Consider the following 13,574-nt stretch of genomic DNA (forward strand, 5'->3'; position numbering starts at 1 on the left):
CGCCGGCATCGGAATCATGGCTTCACTTGTGCCTCTACCGCCGTTTGCGCCAGCCTCTGAATCATGGGACTCCTACCTCGCTCGGTTCGACTGCTACCTCCAAGCCAACAAGCTGACAGCAGTATCAAAGGATCGGAAGCGGAGCCTATTCCTCAGCCTCTGTGGGCCTGAGGTGTTTGAGACGGCCCGAGCATTGGTTGCGCCTGAAGCAGTCCAGGCAACACCATGGGACACGATCCAAGAGAAGCTCCGCAACCACTACGCACCAAAGCCGTCCAAGATTGCTGCCCGCCATGCGTTCTACCACCGGAACCAGGCAGGGGGGGAGTCAATCAACAACTACACCACCGCCCTGCGACAGGCTGCAATGCACTGTGAGTTCCGAGACTTAGACGATGCCCTGATGGATCGAATCGTCTGCGGGGTCCGGGACATCCATCTGCAACGGCGTCTCCTCACCAAGCCAGACCTCACGCTACAGAAAGCCATTGAGGAGGCTGTGGCCTCAGAAGCTGCTGAACGCACTGCAAGTCCAGCAGCCCGCGTCTTGCTAGGGAGCCAGTTCATCATGAAGAGGCCAGCAGTGATGAGGCATCCTCCAGTGAAGACGATGACATGCACCAGACAAAGCGGGAGCGCAGGAAGTTCCAACAGAAGTCCAAGGGCCAACCGGAATGTGCCGGCTGCGGAGGCAACCATTCCCGTGCCAAGTGTCGATTCAGAGACGCCATCTGTAGGAAGTGTTCCAGAAGGGGCCACATCGCTAAGGTCTGCCGATCGGCTCCGTCTGACACCCCCCCTTCATCGACTCGCAAGTCCAAGTCTTCACTCCAGTCTGCCAAGGAAAGTTGTTTCGCTCTCACCAACTGCCGCTGCCCGTCTGGAACCACGATTGGCCAAACCGACTCGCCTACGCGACGCAAGCTGAACGTCACGGTGCTCATTGAAGGAGCTCCATGTGACATGGAGATCGACACCGGGTCTGCCCTGTCCATCGTGTCATGGAGCACCATCAAAAGACTGGTACCCAGAGTGTCCAAAAGGCAACTCGACTCTCACCGCGTACACCTGAGAGACTACCAGGGAAACGACATTCCCGTGGTAGGCGTTGGCCGGTTCCGGATTGCCTTCAAGGATTTTTCGGGCCTGCTCCGGTTGGTGGTGGTCGAAGGTCAGCGGCCAAGCCTCCTAGGGCTAGACTGGTTTGATGCCCTCGGCCTGGAAGTCACTGGCATCAACTGCATCTCTAACGCAGAGACTGAGGGTCTGGTCAAAGACTTTGCCGAGGTTTTCGACGGCACCTTGGGGCAATATACAGGTACGCCCATCTCCTTTAGCCTTGATCCACAAGTCGCCCCCATCAAGCTAAAGCCACGCCGGGTTCCCTTTGCTCTCAAGGCTAAGGTGGACGAACAACTGGACAAACTGATCGCCCAAGGAGTTTTGGAGCCGGTTGACCACGCCGAGTGGGAAACCCCCATCGTCACGCCTGTCAAGCCAGATGGGTCAGTGAGAATCTGCGCTGACTACAAGTGCACGATCAACAAGGCACTTCAGCAGCACGCTTATCTGGTTCCTGTTGTCCAACACCTGCTGCATTCCCTGGGTGAGGGTAAGGTCTTCGCTAAGCTGGACCTTGCCCAAGCCTATCAACAACTGCCCGTCGATGATGCCACTGCTGAAGCCCAGATGATCGTCACCCACCGGGGGGCATTCCGTTGCCGCCGGTTGCAGTTCGGGGTGAGTGTGGCTCCTGGCATCTTCCAAAGCCTTATGGAACGTCTCCTGCAAGGGCTTCCGGGCATGGTACCATATTTTGATGACGTCTTGGTGTCTGCAGACTCACACCAGCAGCTGTTCGAGTGCCTCTGTGCCGTGCTGACCAGGTTCCAAGAGGCTGGGCTCAAGGTAAAGAGGGAAAAGTGCCAGATCGCCGTTCCACAGGTAGAGTTCCTGGGCTATCTTATCGATGCCTCCGGCCTTCACCCGACCACATCCAAGATCCGCGCTATCCAGCAGGCCCCCACCCCAAAGAACAAGACGGAGTTGCAGGCGTTCCTGGGGCTGCTGAACTTTTATAACATGTTCCTGCCCCACAAAGCCACAGTGGCTGAGCCTCTTCACCGACTCCTTAGCACTAAGACGCCTTGGGCCTGGGGTCATCGGGAGACGGCGGCCTTCAACATGGTCAAGGCTCTCCTTTCATCAGACAGTGTGCTGGTACAGTACAGTGAATCCAGGCCGCTGGTCCTTGCCTGTGACGCCTCACCTTTTGGCATCGGTGCTGTCCTTAGTCACCGTTTTCCAGACGGAAGAGAAGCACCGCTCGCCTACTTTTCCAGGACGCTATCTCCGACGGAACGGAATTACAGCCAGCTCGACAAGGAGGCACTGGCACTTGTGGCTGGAGTGAAGAGGTTCCATGAATACCTCTATGGCAGGACTTTTGACCTCATCACTGACCACAAGCCACTCCTGGGCCTCCTCGCCGGTGATCGTCCAACTCCACCGGTCCTCTCGCCACGCATCCTGCGATGGACTGTTTTCCTGGCTGCCTACCACTACCGGCTCATCCATCGCCTGGGGAAATTGATGGGCCATGCCGACGCCCTCAGCCGTTGCCCTCTTCCAGCATTTGTGGAAGACCCGGCTCCAGCTTCATCGCTCCTTCTGATTGAGGATCTTCCGGCAGCGCCTGTATCGGCTGCCACTGTGGCCTCTGCGTCTGCCCAGGATTGCACCATCAGCCGGGTGCTCAACTGGGTGTGGAGGGGGTGGCCACGAGGGCCTTTTGCATCGGAGTTCCAGCCCTTCGCAACCAGACAACATGAACTCTCAGCTCATCGCGGCTGTCTGCTGTGGGGAGACCGCGTCGTGATTCCCCAGGGACTCCGTCAGCGTGTCCTGGAGGCTCTGCACGTTGGCCACCCGGGAATTGTCAAAATGAAGGCGTTGGCTCGGTGTTACGTCTGGTGGCCTAATATGGACGATGCCATCACTGCCTGGGTGTCCGCCTGTCAACCGTGCCAAGAGTCGAGGCCTGCACCACCGGCAGCTAAGGGACACACCTGGGAGACGCCAAAGACACCCTGGTCGAGGGTGCACATCGATCTGACTGGCCCCTTTCACGGCCGGACCTTTATGGTAGTGGTGGACGCCTATTCCAAATGGCTGGAGATCGCCCTGATGCCCTCCACCACTACCGAAGCCGTCATCCGGGTGCTGCGAGGCCTGTTTCACTGAAGGTACAGCTGAGCGGTTTCCTTAGCTGAGGGTACGGATGGGCAGGGGGCACAGTGACCATCTTCGTGAAATGGTCGGAGAAAACTAGAAGGCAGGTGCAGCCACGAGACGGGGGTAGCTCCACTACAAAGTCCAGAGAAACCGTGTGCCAAGGACGTGGTGGAACCGGCAACGGCTGAAGAAGGCCAGGGGGTCGCCCGGTAGGGCCCTTGGCCTGCCGGCAGACATCACAACCAGTGATGTAGCGAGCCACGTCAGCCTTCAGGCGGGGCCACCAAAACTCACGGCTTACCAGATGGGTGGTCCGATACCACCCAAAGTGTCCCGCGGCTGGGGCATCATGGGTCATCCGGAGAACCTCAGCCCACAGTCGCCCTGGCGGGATGTATAGGCGACCGTGGCGCAGCAGAAGACCCTGAAGCAAGACCAGCCCTGGATACTGAGGGCATGAGCCTTCGGCCAGTTCCCGGAGTCATTCCTGGGCCCAAGCGTCGACCCGCTGCTGTTCCAGCACCCGAGCCTGCAGTGGCTCAGCCTCCTGGGTGGCCAGGAATGCAGCTGGTGGTAGGATCGTGGTGGGTACTGCTTGCTGTACCGTGTCTGCGTTGTCTTCAGGTTTCCGGGACAGGGCATCCGCCTTCTGGTTTCGGGAGCTAGGGATGTAGCGGATCCGGAACTGGAACCGGGAAAAGAACAACACCCACCGGATCTGCCTCTGGTTCAGCTTGCGGGTGGTCTGGAGGTACTCCAGGTTCCGGTGGTGGGTTCTCACCTCCACCGGGTGTCGTGCCCCCTCAAGATGGTGGCGCCAAACCTCAAAGGCCACCTTGATGGCCAGTAGTTCCCGCTCCCACACGGTATAGTTATGCTCCACTGGAAGGAGCTGGCGGGAATAGAAGGCGCAGGGTAAGAGTGGCGCTTCAGGTCCATACTGCTGAGATAAGACGGCACCGAGAGCCGTACTGGAGGCGTCAGTCTCTACCACAAAGGGTCGAGAGGGATCAGGATGTTGCAAGATTGGCGCTCTCTGGAAACAGGCCTTCAACCCCTGAAACGCCTCCTTGTCCCAGGAAAACAGCGTCTTGGGGCGCAGTAGCCGGGTCAACGGGGTGGTGCGATGAGCATAATCCGCAATGAAGGTCCGGTAATAGTTGGCAAACCCCAGGAATCGCTGTAGGTCCTTGCAGTTCCGAGGTGCCGCCCATTCACAAACTGCTGCCACCTTCCCAGGATCCATCTGCACCCCATCTGGAGAGAGTCGGTGACCAAGGAAGTCCACTGACCGCTGATGGAACTCGCACTTGCTGAGCTTTGCATACAGATGGTGCTCGCGCAAGCGCTGCAGCACGGTCCGGACATGACCCTCGTGGCGAGCCGGGTCATGGAAGTGAACCAGAATGTCATCCAAGTACACCACCACGTACTTGTCTAGCAAGTCCTGGAACACGTGGTTGCTGTACCGTTGGAACACAGCAGGCACGTTGCACAAACCGAAGGGCATAACCAGGTATTCGAACTGCCCTTACCGGGTCCCGAATGCTGTCTTCCACTCATCCCCAGCTTGGATCCGAATCAAATTGTAGGCCCCCTGGAGGTCTAGCTTGGTGAACACCTGCGCCCCTTGCACCCGCTCCAGCAGCTCCGAAATAAGGGGCAAGGGGTACTGGTCTGGGATGGTAATTTTGTTCAGGGCCCAGTAATCATGGCAAAGGCGGAGCTCCCCACATTTCTTCTTAACAAAGAGCACTGGCGCAGCGGTGGGCGAGGTAGAAGGCCTAATGAAACCACGCTCCAGGTTCTTGCGCAAGAAGTCCTGCAAAGCCTCGCGCTCTGGCTCTGTTAGAGAGTATAAGCGACTCACCGGTAGGGGCGCTCCGGGCTGGAGGTCTATGCCGCAGTCAAAAGACCGATGTGGTGGCAGCTGATCTGCCCCCCGTTCCTCGAACACGTCGTGATAGTCCCAGTACTCAGCGGGGAGCGTTGATGCAGCCTCCTCAGTGGGCGCAGCTGCTAGCATCTCGGTCTGAGCATGCGAACTTGGGTCTGGGAAGTGCACAGTCCGTTTGACCCAGTCAATCTGCACATTGTGAGCCTCCAGCCAGTCCATCCCGAGCACCAGGGGGAACCGGGGCATGGAGGCAATGTCCAAAGTTCGCATCTCCCGGTGCTGCTGGAGACACAGGACCAAGGGCTGGGTCTCCTGAGTAACGGCACCTGAACGCAGGAGCCGTCCGTCGATTGCCTCCACCTGAACCGGTTCTGGCTTGCTCTGAAGTGGCACCCGATGATGGGCAGCAAAAGCAGCGTCCATATAGGAGCGGGTTGCCCCCGAATTCACCAGAGCATGGGTAAGACTCCAGGGCCCACCTGGAGGGTATAGATGTACCGAAACCATAAGGTGTTGCAATTCAATTGGTGTGGCCCCATTCTGCACTGTTTGGGACCCCAGGTAGCCAGGGCCATCAGCTACTGGGGTTGGCGGTTTCCCTGTGGCTGGCACTTCTCAGGACAGGACCGGGTGTAGTGTCCGCTTCTGCCGCAATAGAGACATAGATTCCCCTCCCGACGCCACGTCTTCTCCGCGGGGGGAGAGGCATGGCCGCACTGCCCCAAGCTGCATAGGCTCCTCCGATGACTCGGCTGTGGCCGTGGGGCTGCTGGTAGAAACTGGTGCCGAGAACTGGAAGTGCCGGCGGCCCCGGGCCTGACGACGGTCCTCTAGCCGATCGTCTATCTGTAGACTCCGTTGAATGAGGGTGTCTAGCATGGTGGGGCGTTCCATTGTGGCCAGCTGGTCCAGTATCTCGTCTGAAAGCCCCTCGAGATACTGGTCCCGAAGAGCAGAGTCATTCCAGGTCAAGTCCTGTGCCAGCAGCCAGAATTCCGTGGTGTATGCGGCCACAGTGGACTTGCCCTGTTTCAACCGCCTGATTGCCCGGTTGGCTTGACTCCCCTTCTGGGGGTTGCCGAACGCGGCCTCCAAATGATTGCAAAACCCCATATAGTCTGTCAGCAAGGGGGAGTCTTGCCTGAGCAGCGGCAACGCCCACTTGGCCACCTGGTCCTTTAACAAACTAATTAAGAAGTGCACCTTGGTGCGGTCGTCAGGGAAGTTCGGGGCTCGCCCCTGAATATACAACTTGGCCTGGGCAAGGAACACGGGGAAGCTGGCCGGGTCCCCATCAAATTTCTCTGGCAAAGCCACTGGGTACTTGCCAGGAGCCGGGGCGTCGGCCCCAGGAGCCGGTAGGGCGTCCAACCGCTGCTGAAATGCCATAACTGCATTGCTGAGCTGCTGCACGGTGTGAGTCAAGGCCTGGTTCTCCTGGGCCAATGCCACCAGCGCAGCTGCTTGATCGGCCATGGCTTCTGGCTCTTCCCAAACGCACCCCAACGAAGGGGGAGTGCGGGTTTGGTGGGAGCAAACTGTGCTGATCCCAGGGGGAAGGTTACCGTTGGCGTAGTCAAAGTCCGGTCCTGGGTCACTAGCCTGGAATCAGTCCACAAGGAGCGGGGCGAGGTCCGAAGTAGGAAGCCGGGCGGGGACAGGAACACTGGAGAGTCAGGTCTGGGTCCGGGCAGGAACAGGACTCAACAACGACGTTGCTCCCACAACCTGGAACCGGGCCGACTGGCCTTTATCTGTTCTGAGGCCAGGGGCGGTCCCGGCCCCTAGGAGACCCACCTCTCTTGGCCTTAAGTCGAGCACTCCTCCTGGGAGAAACCAGTTCCCTTCGCCTCTCTGCCCTGAGCCTCTGCAGTTCAGGAGAGGCTAAAGGGTTACTGGGCCCAGGGGGAGACTCACCTGCAGGCACTGAGTCCTCAACCACCTCTGGAGCCTGGTGCCTGCTCCTGAGGATCCGGCACAGGTGCAGGCGCTTCAGAATCAAGGCCCTGCCCCAGTTCAGCCGGCCCTGGAGGCGGGGACTCCTGTGCAGGCTGGGATTCCTCTGGTTCAGCCTCTGAATCGGAATCCCAGGCCATCACACCCAGGCTGCTCACCTGGTCCTTCAGGGGCATAGTTACCCCATTCAGGATCAGGGAGTCCTTCACGCCTGCCCACCCCCTGTCCCTCCAAATCAGTACTTCTGTCTTGTCAGGATTCAGCCTCAATCTGTTAGCCACCATCCATCCTACAAACGCCTCCAGACACTCACACAGGACCTTCACTGCCTTCACTGGTTCTGATTTAAAAGAGAGGGAGAGCTGGGTATCATCCGCATACTGATGAACACCCAGCCCAAACCCCCAATGATCTCTCCCAGCAGTTTCATATAGATATTAAAAAGCATGGGGGAGAGGACAGAACCCGAGGCACCCCACAAGTGAGAGCCCAGGGATATGAACCCTCACCCCCAGATACCACTTTCTGGACACGGCCCAGGAGGAAGGAGCAGAACCACTGTATAACAGTGTCCCCAGCTCTCAGCTCCTCTAGACAGTCCAGAAGGATGTCATGATTGATGTTATCAGAAGCTGCCGAGAGATCCAGCAGAACTAGGAAACAGCTTTCGCCCTTGTCCCTAGCCCACCACAGATCACCGACCAGTGCGACCAAGGCAGTTTCAGTCCCATGGTGAGGCCTGAATCCTGATTGGAAGGGATCCAAATGTTCTGCTTATTCCAGGCGTGCCTGGAGTTGTACAGCAACCACCCGCTCAATCACCTTGCCCAAGAATGGAAGATTTGAGACTGGGCATATTCGGCGGGGTCCAGAGATGTTTTTTTAAGAAGCGGGTTAAGGACTGCCTCTTTCAGCGGGGCTGGGGAGACTCTCTCACAGAGGGAAGCATTCACCACATCACAGAGCCCATCGCCCAGCCCTTCCCGGCTCGCTCTTATTAGCCAGGATGGGCAAGGATCAAGGAGACAGGTGGTTGGTTTCACTTGTCCAAGCAGCCTGTCCACATCCTTGAAGGTAACAGATTGGAATTGATCCCATGCAACAAGACTAGACAGGACTCTGGCACTCTTCCGCCCTGGTCCTGCTCCCACGGTGGAGTCTACCTCTTTCCGAATCTGAGCGACTTTATCTGCAGAAAACTTTGCAAAATCATTGCAGGAGATCTTGGGGGCCTTATCAGGCCCCGATGGCGCAGGTGGTTCCGTTTAATTATGAACCACCTGAAAAGAGTCTCCTGCTGCTGTTTTCTGCAGATGCAATAGAGGTGATGAAGAAGGTCCTCTTCGCCATCGCTATTGCCACTTGGTAGGCTCAACGTTGAGCTTAGACCTTTGTCCAGTCAGAGTGAGTTTTCCCCCACCGACATTCTAGCCGTCCCAGCAATTGTTTCATCGCCCTCAGCTCCGGGGGAAACCACGGGGCTGTCCGGGCTCCATGCAAGCGGAGAGGGCGCTTCGGAGCCAAACAGTCAATAGCCCTGGTTAACTCTGCATTCCAGAAGGCCATCAGGGAACCAGCTGAAAGGCCATCAACATGGGATAAAGCATCCCCTACCACTCTCTGGAAACCATTTGGATCCATTAAGTGGTGGGGGAGGGATCATCTGAATTGGTCCCACCTCCTTGCAGAGAGGAAGGGTCACAGAGAACTCCAGTTGCACCAGGAGGTGATCTGACCACGGCACTTCTTTTGATTCACTTCTACTTAGTGAATCCCCTTAGATCACCCACGTCTATAGAGGTGAACACCAGGTCTAAGGCGTGTCCACAATTATGAGTTGGGCCAAACTTATTCGGGGACAGCCCCATGGAGGCCATGCTTTCCACTGTTGCAGGAATTTATGTATAGGGGGGGGGTTGCCCCTCCAGCAGATATCATGCACATGCACCCCACTACCAAAATCAGCACAATCGCTTTTGTGACTTTTGTGACTTGTCCCCACAAAAGACTTTATACAATTAAGATGGTCGTCCTACCAAAAATGCTATTCCTTTTTCAATCTATTCTGGTCCTCAATGACCTTAATTATTTTAAGGAATGGCACAGATACTTGGCTAAATACATATGGCAGGGCAAAAAACCCAGAATTAAATTTACTAACAGAAACAGAGGAGGGTTTGGAATGCAGATTTTAGGATATATTACGAAGCTGCCTGCCTTGTCTGGCTCAAGGAATGGATGATTTTAAAGAATACCAAATTATTGGACATAAAGGGCTTGGATAATATAGTGGGTTGGCATGGTTATTTGGGTTACAATAAAGTAAAAATTCACAGGGGATTCTTACTCCTATCATTAGAAAAGCTTTATATGAAGTATGGGAAAAGAATAAAAAAATATTAGAACGAAAAACCCCATGGTGGTTGTCACCAATGGAAGCGGAGGCAGTAAAAAGAAAAAATGTGGATTCTAGCTGGCTGACGTACAAAGATCTTTTAGAGAGGAAGTAAATAATAGATTACAAATGAAGATATATGAAATAATAAAACATACAGGAATAGGCTGGTTACAGTATCATCAATTAAACACAGTTTTTGAGGAAGATAAGAAAATAAATGGATTCAACATGAAATCATCTGAATTAGATAAAGAATTATGAATAATGAAAAAAATCTGTCCGGATGTCAGGGATCTGTTGGCTGAGAAGGGGGGAGAAATCGGAATGTACAGGGAGCCGCCTCCTCTGATGAGCAGCTGCACTTCGTCAGAAGGAGAAGAGGAGGGGCTGTCAGGAAACACGGAAACAGAGAGAAAGGAACAGCCTCCAACGCTCCGGTTTTCACATAAGGAGAAGAGGAAAGGGGGGGGGTGTCTCAGGAAGTTTCTATGCTGGAAGGGGAAAAGGCACGAGTCACTTCCGGCAACTGATATCGACTGAGGAAGAGCTCCATACTGTACATAGTTTTTGGACTTAATAAATCTTGTAAAAGCTGGCTGGAATCCCAGGTTGTTATCTCGGCTAGCACCCACATAGCATCCTGACACCAAAATGTATAAATTATTATTAAATTGGCATTTAAGAGACGAAGAGGTCAAAGTTGTAATGGTCAAGTGGGCACAAGATTTCAGTTATACAATTGAATTAGAAAAATGGGGAAATTTATGGAAAAGAGACATAAGGTTTATAGCATGTGTCAGGGACTCAGCGGGAGCGCAGGGAGGAGAGGAGATGGAAAGCGAGGGGGAGCAATCCGAGGGCAGCGTAGGAGAATATGACAGCAGCCCGATAGATTCCATGAGCCTCTCCAGCGAATCGGAGGATTCACAGAAGGGGGCGCCGATGGGCAGGGCAAGGGGCGACCCAAGGGGGACACCCCAGAAGCAAGGGGCCAGCGGGGACTCCCAGAGCACCAGTTGCAAATCAGGACCAGCTTCCCCACCAGAGCGTAGTGGGGGGGAGGAGTCCCAGGTGTCAGAGCCCACATATGCACCACCAGCGAGAGAAGATGAGTCAGGGTGGACCACGCCTCCATCGGAGAGCGAGTTAACGGTTAAGAGGAAAGTTGCAGGCTGGGCGCGCGCGCCAAGTTCAAAGGTACAGGCGAGCGGCACAGAAGGTAGCCCGGATAGGGAACCAGGTCCTAAAGCCCGCCGGAAGGAGGGGCAAGAATCGTCAGGGTCAGCGTCAGAGGAGTCGAGGAAGGATGAGACCCTAGCGGGCAGGAGGGCCCAGAGGAGAAAGGAATTTAGGAAGAGGTGGAGCAAAGCGAGAGTCTTAAACTGGTGTGGAGGGGGAGGAGACTCAGACAGGACTTCGCCGGTCTAAGCTCGGGACGTAGAACTGCACGCTGCGGCTTTGAAATGGAGACTGAATCTCAATAAAGACTTTTGTACATAACTACAGCCTAGCGTTGGTCCTCTGTGAGCTGGGACCTGGAGGCAGCTCTGACAGTAAGTCCTGTCTCAAATTTCAAAGAACCTCGCAACGTGAGAGGACGCAGCGAGGGGCGAAGATTGGTGCTTCGCGAGCTCACAAAAGCAGCACAAGATGACTACAGAAGAACGACTGGCAGCTTTGCAAGAAGCCGTGGTACAACTTAACGCAGAAATACGAGCGGCAAGGAGGAGAGAAGAGGAATCAGATGCTGTCTGCAAGGATCTGCAAAACAGGTTGGAAATGTTGACTAAACAGGGGCCACCGGCAGCCAAATCAGAAGGGATCGGGCTCGGGAAGAGAGGGGGGAGCCTGGTGTCGCATTTCGATGGGAGTCTGCAGCAATATCCTAACTTCAGAGCAGACGTAGTTTTTGCGCTAAAGTTGCTGGAGAAGGACTTTAGAGATGAGCAGGAGAAAGTAGGCTTCATACTAACGCATCTCCATGGAGAAGCTAAAGCGTGGTTGCGCAATCTGTGGAGAGATAATGATCCAGCCCTCCAAAACGCAAAAGCCTTCATTAAGGCGATGGACGATTGTTTTTTATCGGAGATAGATGTCGATGTCGCTAGAAAAGAGATTCACGGTCTGAAACAAGGCAGAGCCACTGTAAGGCAATATCATTCCCGCTTTTTTGCATTGGTCAACGCGCTGGGATGGGAAAAAGACTCAGCGTCCGTCAGGGACCTGTTCTGGGAGGGGCTGAACGGGGCTGTGAAAGACGAAATCGCAAGGGGGGAGAGGCCACGGAGCACTCAAGAAGTGGTCCAGAAGGCGTTGACGATTGGTGTGCGGCTGGAAGAACGTCCCTGGAGCAAAGATGAAGGGCGTTGGGGACGCACGCCAGCAAGGGCACCTCCTTTCTTCCCCAGAGACTCAGCGCGCGCTCAATCCACGCCTCCACTGGGAGGGGGAGAGGAGCCGATGGAGATAGGTGGTGCCAAGGCTCAGTCAGCGACCAGAGCCCTCACACCAGGAGCAGCCAAGGTGAAGCCTCCTAGAGGGAACAGGAAGTGTTACATCTGCGAAAGTGCTCAGCATATGGCAAAAGAGTGCCCCCAGAGGCTCCACAAGCACAATGCAGCCTCAGCAAAAGTAACAGAAGCAGCTCAGCAGAGGGAACCGCAGCAGGGAAACGACGAAGTCTGGCTGGAAGCAGAGCCGCTGGGGCCCAGCCAGACGAATCAGTGAAGCAGTCCCCAGGAATCTTACAGCCCACAGACCCCCTCCCGCCCAAACCAGTGGTGCAGCTCACCGCAACACTCCAGCTTCCCAATGGGCTCACCATGGAAGTGCCTATTACCATTGACTCTGGTAGCAATGCAGACTTTATGGGGGTGGATTTCATCAAGCAACATAGCATAGCGCTCCTGCCTGCCACGATGCCCCTGAAAGTAGTGACAGTCGATGGAAGAGAATTGCTGGGGGGACAGGTGGTACAGCAAACGCCGCCAATGGTGATGCGCATTGGAAATCACCGCGAAGTCATCAGCTTCAACGTCACCCAACTGTCAGACACGCCCATAGTGTTGGGCATGAGCTGGTTGGACAGGCACAGCCCGGCATTGGCATGGTACCAGCGTAAATTGACCTTCTGCTCCTCCTACTGCGCAGAACATTGCATCATGACTAACCAGGAGGACGAGGGGCAAGAGGATGACCCACAGCTACAACTGGGCATGCTGCAAGCTGTACCCGACAAGTACAAGGCGTTTTTGGAGGTCTTCTGCGAGAAGGAAGCGGACAAGCTGCCTCCCCACAGACCCTACGACTGCAAGATTGACCTCCTGCCGGGGGCAACGCTGCCGACCGGAAAACTGTACTCCATGTCTGAAGACGAACTGCAAGAGCTCAGGGAGTTCATAGATCACAATTTGAAGCGGGGATTCATCCGAGAATCCAAAGCAGTGGGGGGCAGTCCTGTTTTCTTTGTGAAGAAAAAAGACACGCCCCAGAAGAGGCTTGTAGTTGATTTCAGAATTTTAAATTCGAAAACCAAGCCCACGGCTTTCCCGATGCCCAAGATCGACGACTTGCTCGCGACGGTGAGAAAGGGACGCATCTTCACCAAGCTGGATCTACGAGGGGCGTACAATCTTATACGCATGCGGGAGGGCGACGAGTGGAAGACGGCCATGTTCACGCCCTTGGGCACCTATGAGTATAGGGTTATGCCTTTCGGTTTACAAAATGGCTCCCACTGCTTCCAAGCCTTCATGCATCACGTGTTAGCGGGGCTCCTATACAAGAAGTGCGTCTGCTTCCTGGACGACATTCTGATCTTCTCGGAATCGCAGGAGGCTCACGAGAGAGATGTCAAGGAAGTCCTGCAAAGACTACGGGAGCACAGGCTTTACGCCAAGCTGGAGAAATGCCAGTTCGACATGACGGAGGTGGATTTCCTGGGCTACAAGCTGTCCGACAAGGGAATCGCCATGGACAGCGCCAAGGTACGATCAGTACTGGACTGGAAGAGCCCGCGCAATCGGAAGGAGGTCCAGAGGTTTGTCGGCTTTGCTAACTTTTATCGCAAGTTCATCAAGGGTTTCGCTA

The 13,574-nt window shown here is 55.2% G+C and overlaps 1 protein-coding gene across 1 annotated transcript in view; it reads right to left on the reverse strand.

Annotated features, from left to right (window-relative positions):
* Window positions 1-1,916: 1,916 nt before the first annotated feature.
* LOC307225466 (uncharacterized protein) overlaps window positions 1,917-13,574 on the reverse strand; it is a 223,859-nt gene continuing 212,201 nt past the window's right edge. The window contains exon 2 of the mRNA XM_079993329.1: window positions 1,917-2,196. The gene's annotated coding sequence lies outside the window, so the exon portion shown is untranslated. The remainder of the gene's footprint in view (window positions 2,197-13,574) is intronic.

Source organism: Podarcis cretensis (genome assembly GCF_951804945.1).
Source record: "Podarcis cretensis genome assembly, chromosome: 10".
Taxonomy (NCBI): domain Eukaryota; kingdom Metazoa; phylum Chordata; class Lepidosauria; order Squamata; family Lacertidae; genus Podarcis; species Podarcis cretensis.